General features: G+C 34.8%; 1 non-coding gene across 1 annotated transcript; it reads right to left on the reverse strand.

Moving 5' to 3' along the window:
* Positions 1–1,979: 1,979 nt before the first annotated feature.
* LOC123581932 lies at positions 1,980–2,083 on the reverse strand. Its single transcript, XR_006704093.1, has one exon. It is a non-coding gene; the product is annotated as a U6 spliceosomal RNA (small nuclear RNA).
* Between the last annotated feature and the right edge of the window lie 22,455 nt (positions 2,084–24,538).

Below are 24,538 nucleotides of genomic sequence, written 5' to 3' on the forward strand. Positions count from 1 at the left end.
AAAAAAGGATGGCACTTGTGTTGAGCACTGGGTGTTATATGTAAGTGATGAATCACTAAATTCTACTTCTGAAATCAATATTATACTATAAGTTAACTAAATAAAATCTAAATAAAAATTTGAAAAAGAAAAAAATAATAAGTAATTCTAATTTAATTGCAGTGCTTTAAAAATATATGCATGATACCAAATCTTTGCAATTCTTTTTTGAGTTGTTGTGGAATCAATTTTCAAAATTTCAAAAATTTCAATTTTTGAAACATTGTATTCAAGAGAAAATAAAATATAAAAGATTCCTTTCTAATTGTTAATTGAAGTGTTCCATAAAAGATTAATAAATTTATTTATTATGATTGAAATTTTCTCTATTACTACATTTTTGTCTGTTTTATCTATCAAAAATTGAGAAAAGTATATATTTTTAAAAAATTTTTAAGTTTATTTATTTATTTATTTAGAGAGAGAGGGAGCAAGCAGGGGAGGTGCAGAGACAGAGGGAGAGAGAGAATTCCAAGCAGGCTGTCTATTGTCAGCACAGAGCCCGATGTGGGTCTTGAACTGACCAACTGTGAGGCCATGACTTGAACCAAAACCAACAGTTGATGCTTAACTGACTAAATCATCCAGATGCCCCCAAAAAAGTATATTTAAAGTGCTCAATATGATGACAATTGGCTAATTTCTAAGAGGAGTTATGTAGATTTCTACCATATGTATGTACACATACACATAAATATTACAGACATTCACATATATGGATGTGTATACCGTATTGCACTTTCCTTTAATGTATCATCATCATCATCAGCAGCATCTTTATCATCATTTTATAGAAACAGGGTTTATTTTATATTTACCTACATGTCTAAAGATTATTTGTTTACAAGTATTTTTTTCTCATTCTGGTTCTTACCTCTCAGAGAATACTTTCAGCATCATTATTTTTTTAAGGTACATCATATATAATTATTCTGGTGAATTGTATTTTTATTAAATACACATATATTTTTTTTCTTAAGTAATATCATAAGAAAGTGATTACTAGTATTTATTGTGCTGTTCATTTATTGTATATCCTTCCTAATATGCTGTCTTATACTTCCATAATCACTGAAAGGATTGTGTTGACATTCACAAGTATATGTGTAGATTTCTTAATTTCTCCTTTCAGCTGTAACAGATTTTGCTTAATGTACTTTAAAGCTTTGTTATTTGGTGTATATATATTTAGGATCATAATGCTGTGCTGATGAATTGATACTTTTATCAACATATGAAGTCCCTCTTTATCCCTAATAATTTTCTTTGGTCTGAAGTCTGTATTATCTGATCACGTATAGCCATCCCTGCCTTACTTTGTTTTCCAAAGTAATATCCGAATGATGTATCATTTTCTATCCTTTTGCTTTCAGTATAACTGTATCATTGTATTTGAAATGAGTTTTTGGTAGATGAAATGTAGTTGGATCTATATTTAACCATCATATTCAATGTAATTATTAATATGCTAGGACTTAAATCTATCATTTTATTAGTTGCTTTCTGTTTGTTTTTTTTCTAGTTCTCAGTTCTGTTTCCCTTTTATTGCCTTACTGTGAGTTACTTGAGTATTTTTGGTAGAACTCCATCTTGATTTATTTATAGTATTGAGTATATTGTTTTATATCATTTTCTTACTGGCTCCTTTGGTTATTAAAACAGACAGATAAAACTTATCACAATCCACTGATAGAAAAATTTTACTTCTGGGGCACCTGGGTGGCTTAGTTAAGTGTCCCACTCTGGTTTCAGCTCAGGTCATGATTTCATGGTTCATGAGATCGAGCCCCATGTCAGGCTCTTTGCCAACAGTCCATAGCCTGCTTGAGATTCTCCCTTTCTCTTTGCCCTTCCTCTGCTCATGCTCTCTCCATCTCTCTCTCAAACAAAACAAAACAAAAAACATTTTACTACTTAGAGTGAAGTGTAGAAACTTTATTTACATTCAGTTACCTTTATTATTCTCACTTTTTTTTTCTTGTAAACAGGCTATGCTAATCTTCTCTGTGTCATTCCAGTTTTAGTATATGTGCTAACAAAGCACGCACTATTATCCTTACTATTAAAACAGAATTGCCTTGGTGCACCTGGGTGGCTCAGTTGGTTAAGCATCCGACTCTTGGTTTTTGTCTCAGGTCATGATCTCATGATTCGTGAGTTCGAGCCCTGCATCGGGGTCTGTGCTGACAGCATGGAGTCTGGTTGGGATTCTCTTTCTCTACCTTTCTCTCTTTGCCTCCCCTGCTCGCTCTCTTTGTGTCTTTCTCTCTCCCTCTCAAAAATAAATAAATAAACCTAAAAACTTAAAAAATAAAATATAATATAATTGCCATAAGTATTTCCTCTCTCTAGATCTGAAGTATTCTTATTTTTTAATGAGTAGTCTTACTATTAAGGTTTAGTTGAGGGCTGGGTGCATATGCATTTTCAGCAGGAAGCTGGTTCCATTTGACTCCACCTCAGTGCTGACTCAAAATGCCTGGCTGCAAATGGGTAGAGTGGAATTTCTTTGGTCTCTCCACTTCCCTCCCCAAAATGAGGCACCACAGGCACCAATTCTTTGCCTCCCAATGGATGTAGGATCAGCTTGCCTTTGGATCTAATTGACAGCACTGGAGGGGGGAGGACAGGGTAGCTCACACTGCCACCTTGCTGTAGTGGGGGCAGGTAGGCTCAGCTTCCAGATGGGAACAACAAAAATAGCAGGAGAAGTGAGATGCTGTCTAGCCCCAGCCCACTCTGTCTTGTTCATTTCACTGATATAAAATATAAAATAATATTTTTTTGCCAAAAATTTCAGAGACAATGGTTGGGAACTATAGCTAGTCAACAGTTCTTTGACTTGACACCAAAAGAATGGTGGATAAAAAGAAAATTGACAAGTTGATTTTCATCAAACTTCAAAACTGTTACCTGTAAAAGACCCTGTGTAGAGAATGAAAGCACAAGCTACATACTAAGAGAAAACATTTGCAATCCATATATACAGCAAAGGATTTCTATCTAAAAATAGATAAATTTTTAAAAATTTATCAGAATGGATAAAGTAAGAAATAGGGATAACACCAAATGCTGGTAAGGATATAGAGAAACTAGCTGGATCACTCCTTTATTGTTTGTGAGAATGTAATACGAAGGCATAACAGTTGGTGACTTCACCAAATAAGATAAGATAGAGTTAGAAGCATTCATATGATTATGTATTAAAGATCTTCCTCTTAAATGGTCTAGTAAATGAAGAGGAAACAATGAATGAAACAGCAGTGAATGAAGTAGCAGAAATACCAGGATAGTATAAGGTCATAATACAAAAATAGAAACTGTCTTAAGAGGGAGGAGTCAACTTTTAAGTGGTCAGTGTTTATGAGAAATACAATTTAGAAATCATGTGATATGAATTGGTTATGTTGTCCTATAAGTTATTAATGTTAACAGAGAAGATTTTTGTTGCATGGCTGAGGGTGGATTCAAGAATCATCAAAAGATGATAAAATTCAGAAGGCTAATTAAACAACCTTTTTAAAATATATACCTGTGTGAAGGTACATTGTATAGTTAAGGATTGTGGTTAGGATGGAAAATTCAGTAAAGGAATTTTTTCTTGTTGTTTTAAATGGCTAGAGCGTCCTAATAAAATGTGCAAATGCTTTTGAGAAAGATCAGGGAGAGGAACTGAAAGACACAGAAAATGGAATATTTCTTTCATTTGAACATGAGGTAAAAGGGAACCATAAGGGAAGGAGAAAAGTTTGGATTTATACATTTAGTCATGGGAAGCAAAGTGATTCCTTCTCTCAGTGGTTTATATTTTCTAAAATTGGATGGTGAGCTTATGTACAGAGTGAACATGAGGAAAAACAAAGAATCCATGCCTGTGTGGAGCGTGCAGGATCTCAGAAACTAACATGACCAGCACTGTGCTGACGTTTTCTGTAGCTGAGAACAACCTTGAATTTACAGAGGCACTTACAGTTGTCAACAACAGTGAAGTGTATGAGATTTTACTCTACTTTCTCACTGACAAGGTAGCCTATTGCATTTTCATGGATGACAGTAGAAAACCTGAGAAACTTGAGTTGTAGACAATAGATTATTAATCATAGTGCATCAATGGTCAGAATATCTGTACTTGCGCCTGTTCTTGTATGTTCCAATTCCACGGGGTGACGCAGACGGGACTGCCTGATGCCTGCACATGCAGTGGGTTGAATTAAAGGGGAGGAACCTCTGGGGAGATGACTCTTTTATAATAGGTGATTGGCCTGACCTTTGCCCAGAGGGTGGCTATCTTTGTTATACTAGACAACATACAAACCAGCTTGGGTCTCAGACACTGTCTCTTATTTTCCAACACTGTTTGCTACTTAACTATCCTTGTAAAAATAGTTTGGAATAAAGAGAGTCACTGCCTCCACTCATAGGCATGCAGATACATGAGAGGCATATGCTTGCAACTCAGTCAAATGAACTTCCAATGCTTTTAGTTTATTCACTGCTCTGTGTGGTCAAAGCTCATTTAAATTTACATCTAAAAAGGATGTATTCCTCTGTATGAATTGTAAAATCATAGTTAAAATTTTGGGTGTGTATATGGTATTTTTTAAAATTTTACCCAATTGTTGCAATCATTTATTTCCTCCTACCCTTTCTGTGCTTTCTCAGTCTATTGTCTTTGCTTATGAACTTTTCGTCTTGGTTGTATGAACTGTGTTGGACAATGGAATTTGAGCACATGTGACCATTGCCAATATGAGTGCATTTAAAAGTTTTTTTCTGATTATTCTTGTTTAGTCCTTTTCTGTAACGGCATGTCCCACATGGTAAATCCCTTTCAGCCTGGATTATGAAATGAAAATGAGAAGAGACATAAAGGTTAGCCTAGGTAAGCAAACTGAAGTCAAACCCAATCCATTGGGAACAAATCTAAGCCTCCCATGAGGCTGAGCCAACCCTTACCAGACCCAAGCTCTGGACAACCCATCGGAGTCAAAGCACTTCCACTATACTCATGAGTTTTACGGGATAAAACAACACAAAACAAAACTGTTTTATTTTTTTTTTCAACGTTTATTTATTTTTGGGACAGAGAGAGACAGAGCATGAACGGGGGAGGGGCAGAGAGAGAGGGAGACACAGAATCGGAAACAGGCTCCAGGCTCTGAGCCATCAGCCCAGAGCCCGACGCGGGGCTCGAACTCACGGACCGCGAGATCGTGACCTGGCTGAAGTCGGACGCTTAACCGACTGCGCCACCCAGGCGCCCCAAATCTCTTTTTCTTTTGAAATGGTCACAATCACTTGTGGTAATGAACAAGAAAAAAAAATTTGAAGTTTGCAATATTTACAAAATTAAAGTTGTATATTTTAGGAGCACCTGGATGGCTCCGTCGGTTAAGCGTCTGACTCTTGGTTTGGCTCAGATCATGATCTCACAGTTCTTGAGTTCAAGCCCCATGTTGGGGTCCTTGCTGCTGGTGTGGAGCTTCTCTGTTCTTCCCCTGCTTGCACTCTTTCTCTCTCTCTCTCTCAAAATAAATAAATAACCTTAAAAATTGTATATTTTATTATATATATAGTTATTTTTATTTAATACATGAGAATTTCACCGAAATAACAAAAACAGAGAACTGATTTTACAACGGTGAATTAGGAAGATCTGGAGGTGATATTACTAAATAGCTAGTTAATTAGTAAGTTACAGGTCCTGCCTATCAGATGTGTGCATGTGCGTGTGCACAGATGTGTGTATGTGTGTGTGAGAGAGAGAGAGAAAGAGAGAGAGATCGATCTGTATCTTCTTTTGGTTTTCAGTTTGTTACTTCAGCAATTCAAAATACACAAATTGTTTGGTTTTCTGTCATAGTTGAGGTATTTTACTTGCGTTAACATTTTGACTGGGGTATATTTTATTTCACTGAGGGAGTAAGTCAATGTTAAGTATGTGGATTTGTGATTATTTATTTCATTGAACACATTAAAATATATTGTCACTGAATGAGAAAAAATAGGAATTTGTTTTTTCTTAAATGGTTTCAAAGTACTTTATTTTAAAATGTATATTTGTGTTTGCATTTCAATTTCAATTTAAATCTCCACAGAATTTTTTTTCTTTTTAATTTGATATACTACAAAGAGAATTGTGCATATCCTGTAATTCAAGAGCTTTAGATAAAATCAGAGAAAATGGAGCCAGTATTGTTATCAGAACTTAGGTTCTGAACTGCAAGAGTAAATACTGTTTTCTTTCTGCCTTCCCTCCTTTTCTCTTCCTTCCTCCCTCTTCTTTCCCATTCTTTTCTCTTTTTTTGTTTTCTCTTTCTTTCTTTGTTTCTTTAATATAGAATACATATTCTTTCTTTAGTATATACAATCTATAATATATTTGTTATATGTAACATATAATGTATTATATAAGATGTATTATATAATTTGCATTATATTGTATATTATGTAATATATATTTCTTTTTTAATATTGGGTAGGATAGACCAAAATTCTATGTTTTATATGGGATTCATGCCTCAGTTATATTAAACAGATGTTTAAATGGTGTAAAACCTTTAAATGTACCATTTAACTTTGTGAATATATGAATTGCATGCATGGATTCATTGATAAAGGCTTTATTGTCATCAGAAAGTTTTGCTTATATAATGTCAATGTTCTATTATTTTGAAGTTATGAGTAGCTGTATGAATATTATTGAAATGTTTTTACACAAAAAAATTCTTAATAATAAATTTGTACCCAATATTATATGTAATATATTTAATGGGTAAATTTTACAACCTGATGCACTTACAGTATAAATGTATGTAGTTTAATACTTTTACACAATTCCAGATCTTTTAAAAAATTTGAGTGACAAACTTTATTAGGAGAGTTTTAAAAGCCATAAGATTCAGTTAAAAGTTACTTATATAATTCATTTTAATAAAATGTTCATTTAACAAACTCTGACAAAAATTATATCATGAAAAAGGGGCTGGCAGGAGAATAGCTTCAGTAGAAATTTTCACGCTAAGGAAAACATTTCCATATGTTTCATTATAGTTGGGAGCATTTTTATGTTTCCGTAATTTATAAAGGTACGTAGGCATGTGTACCTCAGCTGCAGTCAGAGTGGCCGTTCTTGTAAACTCTATGCACCTGTAGTGTTTTAAGCATCTGTGTGTGTGTGTGTGTGTGTGTGTGTGTGTGCACAGTGTAATTTATAAAATCAGTAATTTAAAAAAAATACAATAAAATAACACAAAAAATTACTGTAATAGTGAGAAAATAAACATGTTGATCTAAATAAAAACAAGACACCCATGGATTGCTAGAAGTGAGCAGAGTACTACGTTTGTTCTAGTTGTTTAATGTGAGGTAAAACAATGGAACAGGCTTACTTCCCAAAGGATTCCCAATTCAGGTTGTACACGAACACGCATTGAACTTTTCCAGATTGATATAGGTTGGTGAGCTTTTGCTTAAATACTAAATGTGTTGTATTTCTTTTGTATTCTCTGTTGTAGACAAATTCAGAATTTGATGTGAATAAAAGGAACAGTGGTGGCTGATAACTTGAAAGCTTTAATCTGACCTTAATATTTTAGTAAAGTTAATAACTATTATTTTTCATAATAATTATTATTGGGATGATATGGTCATTGGGTAAAAGGGATTGATTGTTGTCACATGATCCCTAAAGTTAAGGTGGACATGGTTACTGTAATGGATAACTGATTCAAAGGAGTGGAAAAATCCCTCTGACTTGGAGATGTTTGGTATGAGCTATCTGATCATAGTGTCTGAAGAACTGAAATAGAATGCTAGTCTGTTGAAGTTTTATTTGATCTGTGGAAGCAGGAAATCTCTAGGTCTACTGAGAAGGGGGTCTCACTTGAATCATCAAAATAGGGAGTCACATCTCTCATTTTCCAGGCTTAATTGATAGACCTCAAGCCTCTTGATGAAGGGGAGGCCATGTCCCCTTAAGAAAAGAACCTTCTACACTGACAGCAATTTATACTATCTTCCTTGCACAACTTTAAAAATGTATATGCAGCCATTTCCCAAGGTGGTACCTCACTTGGCACATTCGGGAAGGGAAAATAATCAGTATATTTCTGGACACGGACTCTGAACTGACACTAATTATAGAGATCCAAATAGTTACTGCTCCACAAGTCAGAACAGAACCTTGTGGACATCAGGTGAACAATACAGTTTTGACTCTACTCTCTCATAGGGAATAATTTGGTGTCAGGACCCACTGTTGCAAAATGCCTACTTACAATAAGCATGCTTAGCCACTGGCAGAATCTGCACAGTCTTCTTCTGGGCAGTGGAATGAAGGCTTGATGCAGGGCCAGAACTAGAGCAAGATAAATAAGCAGCCTAGGAAACAATATTTAAGGAGAAATATGCATCATTCTGAGAATGAGTGTTTTTTTAAATTTTGTGCACTAAGTTTCTTGCTTGCCTCACTCTAGTCCCAACAGGAAGGGCTAAATGAAAGCCACAGGAACTGCTTCTACTCAGAAAAGAGTTAAAGCAAAGTAATATCATTTTCATGGAAGGAATACAGAGATTATTGCCACCATCAAGAATTTGTCAGAGGCAGGAGTGGTGATTCCCATCACATTCTGATTGAACTCACTTATTTTGGCCTTTGCAGAAGACAGCTGGGCCTTAGAAATGACAATAGGTTATTGTCAACTTTATCAGGTGGTGATTCCAAGTGAAGTTACTGTTCCAGTTACGTTTCATTGCTGAGGCAAATCAGTGTATCTTGTGACATTTGTTTCTTCACCTGGGGCATGCCTTTTCTCTATGCCTTTTTTAACGTTTATTTATTTTTGGGACAGAGAGAGACAGAGCATGAACGGGGGAGGGGCAGAGAGAGAGGGAGACACAGAATCGGAAACAGGCTCCAGGCTCTGAGCCATCAGCCCAGAGCCCGATGCGGGGCTCGAACTCACGGACCGCGAGATCGTGACCTGGCTGAAGTCGGACGCTTAACCGACTGCGCCACCCAGGCGCCCCTCTCTATGCCTTTTTTAAAAGACCACCAAAAGCAGTTTACTTTAGCTGGCAAGTCCAGCTGGCAAGTCCTTCACTGTCCTCCTTAGCAATATATCAGTTCTCTAGTTGTAGGTTATAATTGAGTCCACTTGGAACTTTGAATGTCTTTCCTTCCACAGAATGCCCCCGTGGTCTATTAGATTTATGATACTAAACTGATTGGAGCTGGTGAGCATGAAGGAGACACTACTCTGTGTATATTGTGTTAACAACTATGTGCCAGAGGGTGGAAAATAAATACCATAAAAATTGATTACATATTAAATTTATATATCTAATAAATCTGTATTTCTTCTAGTGACATTATTGTTGAATTATGTTTCACTAATATTTTCCACTTATTTTAAACTTTTTTTTTCCAACGTTTATTTATTTTTGGGACAGAGAGAGACAGAGCATGAACGGGGTAGGGGCAGAGAGAGAGGGAGACACAGAATCGGAAACAGGCTCCAGGCTCTGAGCCATCAGCCCAGAGCCCAACGTGGGGCTCGAACTCACGGACCGCGAGATCGTGACCTGGCTGAAGTCGGACGCTTAACCGACTGCGCCACCCAGGCGCCCCATATTTTAAACTTTTAAATGTACTGATAGAAAGTACTTCATAGTATAATGTTATGATCTTTAATCTGTAGAATTACCTTTATATTGCTCTTCCTGTGTTTAGTTCCTGTGTTTAGTTCAATTTCCATCTTGAGTATATTCAATGTTCATAGTATTCTAGGTGGAAACCTGTATACATTTTAGCCATTCTGACTGTTGTGAGGTGATGGTATCAAATTGTAGTTTTGTAAATCACTCTGGTAATATCATTCAGTATATTTTGATTCCATGATACTGTTGAAAAGTTAAATGTCAATCTTATTGTTGTTCCTTTGTAGGTAATAAATCTTTTTCTCTTGCACTTTTTAGCATTTTATCTTGGCTTTGGTTTTTATTAGTTATATTGCAGTGTCTGAGTAAGATTTTTCTTTTATTTATCTTATTTGTGGTGGGGTCATAGCACTTCTCTGTATTTGACTTATGATCGCTCATCAGTTTTGAAAGCTCATCAGTTACTTTCTCAAATGCTTTTTGTGCCTTACTCTTTTTATTTACTCTTCTGGGACTCTAGTTAACAGATACTGCATTACTCCATGTTTTATATCTTTTAAGAATTTCTTCCTAATTTATTCCTCGCTTTACTTTAGTCTGTTGATCTATTTTCCAGTCAACAAGCACTCTCTTCGGTGGTATAAAATATTTTGTTAATTTATTACAATCATTTTATTTTTAATTTCTAGGATTTGTAGGATTCTCATTTATCTCTAACTCCCTACTCTCTGGTGAAATTTTCTTCTATTTTCCTGAATATATTTATCATAGCTGTCTATGTTAATCCATAATCTGGAAACTCCTAGATCTGGGTTTTCTATGACTCTGGTTATATTGCCTATATATAACCTATAATTGTAGGTACTGGTCCCTGGAAATTTTCCATGGATTACCGTATACTTTCCACAAGGAATTATAGAAGTTCTAGATATCTTCCCTGAGGTAAAACTTACCCTATTCTCTAACAGGCATGTGGAACAGTAGTTAGATATCCTCAATTTGATCAGAGACTGAGCGCTTTGTGTGTTTCAATTTTTTTAGGATCGTTGTTTTTCTGATTAGTCTCCACTGATACAATGCAATCCTCTAAGAGACTCAATAGACAATTTATGGTGTTTACCCTTATTATTTAGACGTTTTTGTATTCCAGTTCTCTTCTCTAGCAATGTAAGACTTCCAAACCCCACCCACTGCATTTCCTTGTAGGTTTCTTAGCTACAACTTCTGGGATGATTATAAGTGCAGAAATGATTGCACATTAAAGAGGCAAAGAATGGATAGTTCACTTCTCTGTAGCACTTTTTTTTTTTTCTTTTTGTCTCTATAGTATTAAGCCATGAAATCCTTGCTGCCTTTGCTGGCTTACAGACCATTTTTTACCCTTTATTATCTCATGAGTCTTCTGGTCTACCTTTCATTTTCTAACCTCTAATAATTTCCCAGTCTGTTAATCTGTAGGTTCCCTAATGCTTCCACCAAAGGTATTTTGTACTTATCCTTCTTAGATAAATACAAAATCAGAAACATGTCTCATCTGTAGATCATTGTGCTATTCTTTCTTCCTTGCTGATACCATGAAACTGCATCTTTGTATCCTCGTCATTCTGTGATAAAAATGATGTTGAGTTTAAGCAATAAAACTATAACCATAGGGGCACCTGGTGGTTCAGTCGATTGAGTGTCCAACTTTGGTTCAGGTCATGATCTTACTGCTCCTGAGTTTGAGCCCTGTGTTGGGCTCTGTGTGAACAGCTCAGAGTCTGGAGCCTGCTTCAGATTCTGTGCCTCCCTCTCTCTCTGCCCCTCCCCCGTCTCTCAGAATAAACATTTAAAAAAAAGCTATCACCATAATTATGAGTTAATGTAATGTAGTTGGAAGGAATTTGCTTAAAAACTAAGTGGGAAAGGTTGGATTTTTTGCAAAGTCCATACTTAAGTGTGTGCCCTTTTAACAAGAGTGTATGAAAGCATCTCAATAATGTGATATATTTGTTGGGTAATCACTTAAAATTAAAATTGGGCTGGCTGAAGTTCTCATTATGTACAAATGTCTTTGGAGTGAGGTTCTACTAATGTTTTTTTGTGAAATATTTTTTTCAGCTTTCAAGACGCAGATATAGTTAAAATTATTTATTTTTACTGACAATTCTAAAGTAAAAAGGGATCACAGATATCATATTAGTGTTTGGTTGTACTGTTTGTATTTCAAGTTGTAAATCTAATTGAAAAGCGCAAACACATATACAATCCACATTTATTGTGTAGGTATAAGTAAATCTTACCAGTATTAGCTCAGTGAGATAACCTGACGCCTATTTCAGTTTCCTTGTCAGTATTTTGTTGTCTTGACATGTTTTTATTTTATTCTTGGAACCCAAAAATCAGCTTTAAAAATGTACAGGGAAGAAGCAGACAGAAATGCTGAACTTTGTACTAAAGATGTTTTTGATATCCAAGTCATTTCCTGGGTCCAGGAAACAGTGCTATCTATAATTAAAGAAATGATGTCCATCACTCTCTCTGACCTAAAAATATTTCAGTGTGAAAAAAAAACATTCAGAAAGATACGTTTTTAAAAAAATGATCTGAAATGTGCTGTGAGACTGTGAACAGTATCACATTGGTGAAATCTTTCACCGATACCTTCAGTGCATCAAAAGCGGCTATTTTGGGGCGCCTGGGTGGCGCAGTCGGTTAAGCGTCCGACTTCAGCCAGGTCATGATCTCGCGGTCCGGGAGTTCGAGCCCCGCGTCAGGCTCTGGGCTGATGGCTCAGAGCCTGGAGCCTGTTTCCGATTCTGTGTCTCCCTCTCTCTCTGCCCCTCCCCTGTTCATGCTCTGTCTCTCTCTGTCCCAAAAATAAATAAACGTTGGAAAAAAAAAATTAAAAAAAAACAAAAAAAAGCGGCTATTTTGATGCCCCACATTCACTTCACCCTCAAAAACAAAATAAAACAAAAAAAAATGGAAAACCTCATTTATTTAACCTATATTATTATCCCACCCAACCTGTACACATAACACGTAATAATTTCATCATATCTTGTGTGGACTACATGTCTACATACTAGTCAAGGGAACTATAAGGGGAATCATGGCGGAAAACAAAGAAAAACTGATGAGAAAAAGAACCAACACAACAAAACAAAACCCTGTCTGTACTAGGTTCTTGTTTTCCTCTTTCTGCTTGGTAAGTTATCTATAAAAAAAGAAAAGAGAAAGAAAAATATTTTATATATTTACGTTATTACTCATACTCTATTTCCCACCCACATTCATTTAAGTGTTACTGACGGAAGTACATCGTTATTCAACATACTTATTTGGAGCCCATTCTATAAAATACCACAGCATTGTGGGTTTTCATCCATCATAGTAGCTACTGACATTTATTGTTATTTTATTATGATGATGATCGCATTGTTCTTATTCCTCATAGAATTGCCCATGCTGCAGTAAGACAGTATGCTTCTTGAAAGTCAAAGCTTTGTTTCATCTCAGTTTCCTCAGTGTATGACACAGTGTTGTTACGTAGTAAGAATTCAATATATTTTCTTGAAGAGTAGATGACAAAGTTTTATTGAAAATCTAGTCAAGCAGTTTGCCTCTAAAGTATACAAACATGCAAGAAGAGATGGTGAAGAAATATTCCTCTGTTAATTAATGCCTACATGTTGTTTTGCGCTGGCACCAGGAATTAATCACCGTATCAAACACTAAATAAGGATGTAAGTTGAAACTTTTTTACTTTAAATGTTTTATAACCATTTCATTTAAATATATAAAAGGTTTTTTTTTTCCTTTGACTTTAAAAACATAGGTTATTTTTCCACATAAATGGTATTTTGGTCATAATCTCCTAGAACAGCACACAAACACCCCCAAAAAGACACTTTTTGAACAAATTGAAATGTTATTATTTGATCATTTTACTATTACTGACTTTGAACTTAATTGAACTATGTTTAGATAATGTGGTCTGTATGATACATGTTTGTAAATAATTTGAAACATGCTTTATGGCTCAATATAAGGTAAATGTTACATGTATTCTCTGCATATTTTAAATTTTTTTATTTTTTTAATTGATTAGGTATACATTGATATTGTGTTTTAGAACACACTTATTTAAATTTGTCATCAAATTTCTCTACAAAATTATTTTTGTTTTCAGTAGTAACCTTTTAATCAGGGGTATCACTGGCAAGAGGAGGCAACCTCAGAGTCCATGATACTGTAGTTTAATGAATGGTTTACAAAATCTTGTTAATTACAAATAGCATAGATAAATTCTTGATTTTAGTAATAAGCACTTACTAGATATATATAGATTTTTAAAAAAATATTCTATTAACCTTTCCAGGGTTTTTTTGATGTGGGATAAGTAGAACTTTTTCAAAATAACTAGTTTTCCATATTGTCAAAATTCAAAAATATGATTATTAAAATTAAAGAAAAATAATATTAGAAAATAATTGTTATTAAGTCTTCTTGAAAACCAAATATAATTTATGAGGTTGATTTTATGGTGAAAAATGTATATGTACAAGCTTGGAAACCTCTCTCTCTATATATATACTCATATTTGTATATACTTAATATTTAGTATTATGCTCTAATAGTTACAAGTACAGTTCTAGGCACCAGATAGACAACAGAGAAATTAGCATAAGGAATCCTCTCCTATAAAGAGCTTAATGACTGTGGAGTTTAGCAACAAGCAATGAAATAAATATGTAATATAATTTTAGATGGCGATAGTGCCTTTAAAAAAAAGTCTAAATATGGGGGGAAATGGTGACTATGAGGGGATCAGTGCTAGATAGTATTACCAAGAAACACTTGCCTGAAGAGGTGATAATAGGAAATGGGCCAGGTAAAGTGTGCTTGATGTACTTGGTTTCAGATTCTCCAGTATGCATAGACTAACCCACTCCTGTATGCCAAGGCTTCAGGACAACTTCAGGTCCAACTTTTCCTAGTGGATCTTTATTCTCACAGCTTCTTCATTGTTCTGCAAGGTTTAATTTCTATAATAATTATTTTAATACATATATCGCCTCTGCTTCCCTATCACAGCTTGGCTGAGGCACTGATGATGATTTAGAAAACTGTAACTTTTGTGGAAGTATGAATACATTGTAACAGGGTTATTTTTTACAAGTTGAACTAAAAACCCTATTGTAACTCTAGTGACAAGTGTCATTTTTTTCCACCCTCTTCTTTTTATCTATAGTTGTGATGATGAAAGTTACTTCCCATGGCAGTTGTCACAAGGAAATCTCTAAATTAATGTGTAAAATAAAGTTTTAACATGGTATTCCTAATTTGAGTACTATATCATATAAGCTATTAGAAACAATAAATTATTTTTCTCTATTCTTATAATACCTAGCATAGAAACTAAGAGTAAACTTTTCAGAAAATGGAAACTACTCAAATCAAAAAAAGAAAAAAAATCTTGTTATTAACAGCCAGTGTCACTCCACAAATGTCATGAAACAAAGAAAATGAATGCTAGCAGGGTTTCCTGGCAGTTATAAGTGCTAGAGGAATGGGGAGGAAGAAACTTTGAACACTGCATAACATATTTGTCTCTGCTTCTTTTCAACTTTTAAATAAATGCAAGGATGGAAATCACACTAAACTAAATTGACACACCTAGAGAGCTTTCAGTGCATTTTAGTTTTCATATATATTTTATTTAATACATAGAAACCTCCTCCCAATTAAAGAAGATGGTAAGATTATCTTCATGTATAGATAAAGAAAGCACATATAGAAGGCAATAAAACTGAAATATATAGGGTCTAATCCTAAGAAAGTTACCTATCAAGACAAACATAGCAGGGGGCCATGTCAGTTTATCTCCACATTAAATAAGGAATCCCCAACAAGATAAATGGATGAACTCAATAATTATTGGAATATATTCTCAAATTTCTGAGAGTATTTTTTAGACTTATATTGAAAAATCCATTTGGGGGTCACCTGGGTGGCTCAGTCATTTAAGTGTCCCACTCTTCATTTCAGCTCAGGTCATGATGTCACGGTTCGTGAGACTGAGCCTCGTGTCGGGATCCAGGCTGACACCACAGAGCCTGCTTGGGATTCTCTCTATCCCTCTCTGTCTCTGCCCCTCCCCCTATGCTCTGTCTGTCTCAAAATGAAGAAATAAATGTTAAAAAATTACTTCATCAATTCATTTTAAATATTAAGTGTAGATTAATTTTTGTTCCATTTGTTTCATAAGATTTATTCAAATCAGCATTTTTAGAGTATGTCTTGAGAAAATGGATTATGAGATACTTAGAAAACTTAAATGGGAGAGAGGCTTCTGAAAACAAAAAAAATTTGGGTCACATTTGAGACTCAGATGGCTTAAAGATAAACTATCCTTCTGTGCATCTATTAAATATTCAGATGCTAAGGATATACAAAAGCACAATTTTATTTTTTGTGCCAACAAGAATAATGCACGGATCCATAATGGCTTTAGTTACACAATGGTTTCCTTGTGACAATAATTTCAGAAGTTTATGATTCATTGATTTCATTAAAGGTTAATAGAATAAAGCTTAGGACTCAGAGTAAAATAGACATGTTCTGGGGTTTTCAAAGATCATTGCCGCTGGTTAAGAGAAAGGCACAGAGTGTGCTGAGATCAATCTCAACTCCTCTGGCACAAAATCAACAACACGACACAAGCTGTTTCCGTGCAAGTGTTCTTTCATGCTGAAAAAGTAAAATGCTGAAGGTTAGGAGTCCTCTTATTCAGCACCTTTATTATGGAAACAGGAACCGGATCCAATATGTCTTCTTTCATATTATAATGCTCTCTATTCTTTTAATAAAAGCAAAACCAAACTTTGTATTATTCCATTGTACTTTTGGTACTGAAGAAAGGTCTCTGCGAGCCAGGCGGCCCATGGGGACTGACGAAGATGACACACACAGCTGGGGGAATGGACACAGCTCTGCACCTGGTTGCTTCACTCAACTCTCTCACCCACTTTGGTTTTTCTTTTTTTTCTTTTCTTTTCTTTTCTTTTCTTTTCTTTTCTTTTCTTTTCTTTTTTTCTTTTCTTTTCTTTTCCTATCCTTCTGTGCTTATGATTCATACAGGTCAGGCAGTCATTCCCAAAATGGTTCATCGGTGGGCAGAAGGAAGGGCTAAGGGAAGTAATTTTGTTCTTTGATAAATCTTACTTAACATTATAGGGAAATACTCGTGCATAGGATCATTATTATCAAAAGATTGCAGTTTTTCGTTTGGAGGCACTGCTGATACTCATTAGCAGGCACTTTCCTCTGAAAGCTAATAAACGTAACCCGTGATATGGAGTTGCTAAATGTTATTGATCATGATCTGTCAATATTTTCTCACACTAAAAACTTAACGAAGCTTTATAAAACTCTAAGCCTCCTTCACTCTATGTGAAAAATGTCATTACAAAATCAAGTTTATACAAAAGCTGAGTTGGAGTATTAAGGAATATGGATAAGTTAAGTCTCACCACTAGTTATGTCACTTGTTTGATGTAGAGCCATGGTCAGTTTTCATAAGTGATTTGAAATTTAGTTTCCTCAAATGTGGAACTGTGAGGTAATACCAAACGCAAATTTCTCTGAGGATCAAATGAAAAACAAAATGTTACTGAAAGACTATTTTTAGAGATTTCTTTTTGATCATGCAGTTGGCAAAAGGCAGGGCCAGTATCTGAAACCCAAGACTCAGAACCAGCTTCACTCCGTTAGGTCATACTTGCTACCTAAGAAGCCACAGAACAGTGTGCTCGTGGCATGAAAGGGAAAGAGTGCTGTGTGTGTGTGTGTGTGTGTGTGTGTGTGTGTGTGCAGGCACATGTTCTTTCCAATTAGTGATAAAGGCAGACTTTAGACTTGTTTTTCTCTTATTTATTCCTCTGTTCGTAGGCTCAGCACCTCTAGCACATCCCCACAGAGCTGCTCTCAGTGTAAGACTGAGCCATAGGAATTGTTGATTATGTAAATGAAACACCCCATCTAAGCAGCTCCATGGAGAGAGAAAACAGCAAAGGAGTAGATCCAGACATGAATTGAGTTAATAAAGCCTATAGGGAGTTCCACTTATAGTTTTCTCTCATACAGAGCTGAGAAATTTTTCATTTGATGTGGAATCTCATGGTTTTGCTGTAAATGAGGTTCACTCAATTTCATACTTGTGTGTGTGTGTGTGTGTGTGTGTGTGCATGTGCACGTGCACACATGTATATGATTTGTGTGTGAGTGTGGCATGTGGGCATTGGAGCTTAACTGTGTATTTTTTTTATTGTATATTCATATTTTAAGAAAGGAAAGAGGAGAATTTAGAGTGAGTCTCATTAAATATAAAAAACTTAAGATCTACTCATAGATGTTAATTATGGTGTGAAAGTCCTTATTAGTTATTGCATATTTCATAACACAGAAACTATAGCAGTAAATACTTCTATCCTTTACAGTTCTTACTAATGTAATACTGTATCTAAAGCAGTAAGATGCCCTAGATTATGTGTGGTTAATATAAACATAGGACTTGATTTTTCACATTGCATTGATTTTTCACATTGAAAAATCTCATTATTGGGTTATAAGAAAAGCTAACATTAATGCAGAATGTGTATAATATTCCTTAAAAGTTCCAGACGCATGTTTATAATAATTTTTCCAAAATGTAGCATAAAAAAGGTATCACAAATGTATGTCAGGCCAGGTGTACTTTGATACAGGTGTACCTGTATAATTGAAACGGTATCCAAAGAGTTAGTCAGTTTTACTTCAATATTTAGTATCCTCATATACAATTGATGGTTAGTGATGCACTGAAACAGAATCACAAAATGAATGTGACTTACATTCTGCTTTTGTTTCACTTTGTTGCTACTAACCATTTGATACTGCCCTGGTATCTTGAGTTTTATTCTCTCTTCTATTTCCTTTAAAATTAAAATTAAAATTTTGGATGGCTCAGTCGGGGAAGCGTCCAACTCTTGGTTTCAGCTCAGCTCATGATCTCACCATTCCTGGGATCCAGCCCTGTGTTGAGCTGTGTGCTGAGAGCACAGAGCCTGCTTGGGATTCTTTCTTTCTGTGTCTCTCTGCCCCTCCCCTGTTCATATTCTCTCTCTCTCTCTCTCTCTCTCTCAAAATAAATAAATAAACTTAAAAAAATGTTTTGTTAGGTTTTAGACTTGCTGATGTCTGTTCCGGCTTTTCCAGACAGTTGTCTTACAAAAATATTTCGAGACATAATGCATCTGCAGAGAAAAAAATTCCCACAACTGTCTACCATATTCTATTATATTTAGCCTCTATCAATCTGCAATGAACATAAACATTTCTTCTAGAAATTCTGAGGCCAAACAGCATTCTTTTCATGCTTCCTTTCCCACATAAAATGATATGAAATATCACAAAACCAAATAGTTTCCTGGACTTTGCTTTTCATTTAAATCATAATGTTGGAACTACAGGACTTGAGCCACTTTTTGATACTATTTTAATATCCACCATATTCTTCTACCTTAAAAAGTAAACAAGATGAGTAATAAATGTTTGAATGAATGTGAACAGATCTTGATGATTTTTGCCCCACAGGGCTTTATTCACAGAACAAAAAGCTCAATGAAATTGTTTTATGTAAGGCTCTTCTCTATTTGGGTATAAGAATATATCCTTTAAATACAAGCGTATGCTTCTGTATAGAAAACTAATTTGCACACATTCCTGTATTTTCTGAAGTGAGAGATACAAGTGTGATCATTTCCTTGAAAAATTAGATGAAATAAGGAATAAACACATATACCTTCTGAGAAAAGTTCCTCAAAAATCGTATGTGATTAATTCTAAAATGAGCATGAAGACAAGTTCTACAATACTAGTTTTTAGAATGACTATATATATATATATATATGGATATACATAAATATATATATAAATATATACACATATATACACACATATACACACATACATATATAAATATGCTATATACTATAATATATACTATATAAATATACTCTCTCTATATATAAATGTACACACACACACACATATATATATATATATAGAGAGAGAGAGAGAGAGAGAGAGAGAGAGAGGGAGAGGGAGGAATCTGTAGGAAAGAGAATGGCTTATGTTTTTCTTTTTCCTGTCCTGAAAGAAGAAATGCTCTTTCAGGACAGGCTGATACCACTATTTATAGTATGAACATGCAATTATCTATTTGGAGAATTGGTATCTTGGCAGTTTTTCTCAATAGAAGCAGTCATATTGGCCCCTCGCTTTATACAATAAAGTGAATAATATAGTTGTTTACACAAAAAGCCCCTTTTTGTTAACAATAGAAATTTCTAAAAATTGTGTACATTTGATGGTGTACCTACTCATATTCCTGTGAGGCATAATTGGTGCCAATATCTAGTTTCTTTGTGTTTTTCTGCTGCTGTATTTACCAGGAAGCTTCTATAATTGTTCCAGAATTCACTATCATTAAAATAAATTGCCTATCTTTACATATTTTTCTGTTTTGGTAATTATGTTACTTTTGAGATGTAAGATCCAACAACAGTTTTTACCTTTATATGTGCAGTATGCCTTTCTAAAATGTGGTGCATTTTATTCTTAGTCTTCATGGAGTGGGATTAATTGGGGACACACACACACACACACACACACACATATACATACACACACACACACATATATGAAGTCTATATGCATTTCTATTATGTGCCATCTTGCTATAAATTTTAAATTAAAGCATTCCATTTTATTTTTGCTTTTTTATTATTGATTCCAATTCAGTTATTTTTAGAGTTATGACATATGTGCATTACAAGGTAGTATTAGAATCATAATGCTAGATACTGTTTAAAGGGGATTGCATGAGGGGCGCCTGGGTGGCGCAGTCGGTTAAGCGTCCGACTTCAGCCAGGTCACGATCTCGTTGTCCGTGAGTTCGAGCCCCGCGTCAGGCTCTGGGCTGATGGCTCAGAGCCTGGAGCCTGTTTCCGATTCTGTGTCTCCCTCTCTCTCTACCCCTCCCCCGTTCATGCTCTGTCTCTCTCTGTCCCCAAAATAAATAAACGTTGAAAAAAGAAATTTAAAAGGGATTGCATGTATTTGATGTATATAGTATGGTTATGCATATTTAGATTAGATCAAGCTTTAAATAAAGTTTCATGAATAAAAAGTAAATGAATTTTCTGATATCAACAGAATATATTACACAACAAATAAAAATCTACTTCATTTTAACATTCTAATTTTCCATAAAATTAAAATAAAACTAGAAATCATATAGGTCCTTGGAGTACAATTCTTTAAAATTTTATACATAAATAACTGACATAGGGGCGCCTGGGTGGCGCAGTCGGTTAAGCATCCGACTTCAGCCAGGTCACAATCTCGCGGTCCATGAGTTCGAGCCCCGCGTCGGGCTCTGGGCTGATGGCTCAGAGCCTGGAGCCTGTTTCCGATTCTGTGTCTCCCTCTCTCTCTGCCCCTCCCCCGTTCATGCTCTCTCTCTGTCCCCAAAAAAAATAAATAAACGTTGAAAAAAAAATTAAAAAAAAAAATAACTGACATAAAATAGCTTCATGACAATATGTAGATAGTTGACCCTTGAACGATGCTAGGGTTAGGGATGCTGACCCCATGCACAGTTGAAAATCTGTGTATAACTTTTGACTTCCCAAAAGCTTAACCACTAATAGCCTACTGTTGACTGGAAGCTTTACTGGTAACATAATAGTCTGTTAATATATACTTTGTATGTTATATGTATTATATACTGTATTCTTACAATAAAGTAAGCTAGAAAAAAGAAAATATTACTAGAAAATCATAAGGAAGAGAAAATACATTTGTAGTACTATACTGTATTTATGAGGAAAAAAAACAACATGTAACTGGACCCATGCAGTTCAAACCCTTATTGTTCAAGGATCAACTGTATTTTGTTTGTGTTTGTACATAGAATTGTCAAATAAGCTATTTTCCTTTACTTTAAACAAATATGAAACATCTAATTCACTCACTTTATATACTAGTATGATTCCTTAGATGTACAGGGATTAAAACAATGAAGTACTTTTAACATTATAATACCATATGGTATTTAAATACTCACTAAGGTAGGTCTACCTTGCTGGAAGCTCACAAAAGCAAAAATCTGTAGCAACTTGCATCCAAGAACTAATAAACACTTTGGTATGTTGTCACAATTACAGAGGCAGTAGAATATTGCTTCTGTTTCCTCTCTCAATATACCAGGAAATATGTCCATTATTGAATTCATCAAGAGAGTTAGATCAGCATACCTTGTGCATTTAAAACCTAAAAATATATCATGTACATAAAATTCTTTAATTTTCCCTTAACTATAAAATAACATATTGCTGAATTTTTGCTTACTTTATCAATGTGTACAGATGTTTTTCTCAAGTTTCTTAATAATCTTTTGATAAATATTAGCATACTTATTAGATTCTTTCTCTCCTCCTGCCTATAAATGAGCTTACGCTTCACTCATTTTTAAACAAACCAACCAAAAGCACTCATTCCCTTTACACACACACAGATATACACTATATCATCCTTTATCTACAAAAATTTCTTTTCCTTTTCCTTTAGAATCAGTCTCCTAAATATTCTATGCAAGCTGTGTCTCCTTTTCAATGCAACATTCACTACTCACAAATACCTGTCCCAGAACTCGGAACATTTTCTCTGCTAAAGATCCTCAGTGAACTGCTTTGATCAAGTGAGGATATATATCACTTGATATACTACTATTATCTTACTTGAATTTGCTATAATACTTAAGACTATCGATTTTTACTTCCTTATAACTGTTCCCACTTCTTACCTCAAAAAGCATTGTCAGCTTTTTCTCCAGTATTAATGACAAATGCTATGCAAACTTTGCCAGGGGTTGTATTTCTGTTTTGTGTCCCATAAAATTCTATAGTGTAAATTGTTAATTCCTGCTTACTTTTTCTTCTCATATTTTTTTTCATGTTACTACATATGTGGCTCTTTTTCATGTTACTACATACATAATTACCTTATATCTCCTTAGGGATTCAAGCTTTATACCCGTACTAAGTGGTCTTAAGTCAACTACTTATTTGTTGTTCTTTTGTCTCATTTGTTTTTCAAACTCTGTAAATTATGTATTTAATAATCCTTCCACCCATAAATCACAAAACTTCTTGTGTTTTCTCGTTGCTTTCACCCCCCTACACCAATTAGCATAGTTGAATTCCGTATTCTTGAGTGCTGATATGATGAATTTTTTCCTTCGTTGTTACATCATTAATCCAGACTCTGATTGTAATTCACTTAGATTATTGGAGCAGCCTCCCACATTTCTCTCATTTCTTCTCTTCTTGAAGGCACTCTCCACTGAGAGTTCTAAAATCCAGTTTGCCCATGTCATTACCTTGGCTAAATACAACTTTTGCTCATCAGAGCCTATCCGGGAAACACTGGACTCTTTGTCATATTATGCCAGAAGCTTTATCATTTGGCCTTGCCTAAGTGTCCCCTTTCTACCACTCACCTCTCATAATTCTGAATTAGGTCCATTTCCATGATAATAGCCATGTTTTGCATATCTTTCTACTAATTTGGATCTTCTTTCCTTTCTTGTCTTCATAAGGCAAATCAAAGATAAACTAGTTAGGGAAGATTTCTTTAACCATTCTCATCAGATTAATTACTGCATCCTCTATTTGATCACCACTCCACACATGTTCTTAGCTTTCACACTACATTGTGATTTTTCTTTTATGGTTGTATGCGCCACCATTTAGACATTTGCAACTTAAGGACATGTCATGCTTTCTCATCCTTGATCTCCCAATGCTTGTCATATCATAGTGTTCAAGTATTTATTGATGAAATAAAATATTATGTTTCCAAATCTTACACTTCTAAAGACTAAATATGAAAATGTGAAGTTCTTTAGAGAAATTTACTAATGTATTTCAATGATAAGTAGAGGATAGATTTTTTAAATTTTTTTTTTATTATTTATTTTTGAAACAGAGAGAGACAGAGCATGAGCAGGGGAGGGGCAAAGAGAGGGGGAGACACAGAATCCGAAGCGGGCTCCAGGCTCTGAGCTGTCAGCACAGAACCCAACACGGGGCTCGATCTCATGGAGTGTAAGATCATGACCTGAGCTGAATTCGAACACTTAACCGACTGAGCCACCCAGGTGCCCCGAGGATAGATTTAATAGCAAATCATAGGAAGTAAAATAAAAAGTAAAATAAAATAATAATTGTGCTTCTCTTAGAAAATAAACACAAATAGTGCAACTTGAAATAATACAAATCAAATATAAATGATAGAAATATATATATTATATAGTTATATATAATATACATGATTATAATTATACATATATAATTATTCAAATTACTTACTCCATTAAGAGCAGAATAGAATAGTGAAAGGAAGTTTATGTTTTAATGTTATAATAATTGAAATTATAAATATGTCTGAAGGACACATAAGAGGAAATTAGTGAAAGCATATATGATAAACACATGAACAATTTGTTCATCAATGCATGCATTACTTAACTTTCCATTTAAAATATTTCCCTTTCTGGGGCATCTGGATGGCTCAGTCGGTTAAGTGTCCGAGTTCAGCTCAGGTCCTGATCTCACGGTTTGTGAGTTCAAGCCCCGCATCAGGCTTTGTGCTGATGGCTCAGAGCCTGGAGCCTGCTTCAGATTCTGTGTCTTCTTCTCTCTCTGGCCCTCCGCCAACTTGTGCTCTGTCTCTCTCTATCAAAAATAAA

The sequence above is a fragment of the Leopardus geoffroyi genome, chromosome A1 (genome assembly GCF_018350155.1).
Source record: "Leopardus geoffroyi isolate Oge1 chromosome A1, O.geoffroyi_Oge1_pat1.0, whole genome shotgun sequence".
Taxonomy (NCBI): domain Eukaryota; kingdom Metazoa; phylum Chordata; class Mammalia; order Carnivora; family Felidae; genus Leopardus; species Leopardus geoffroyi.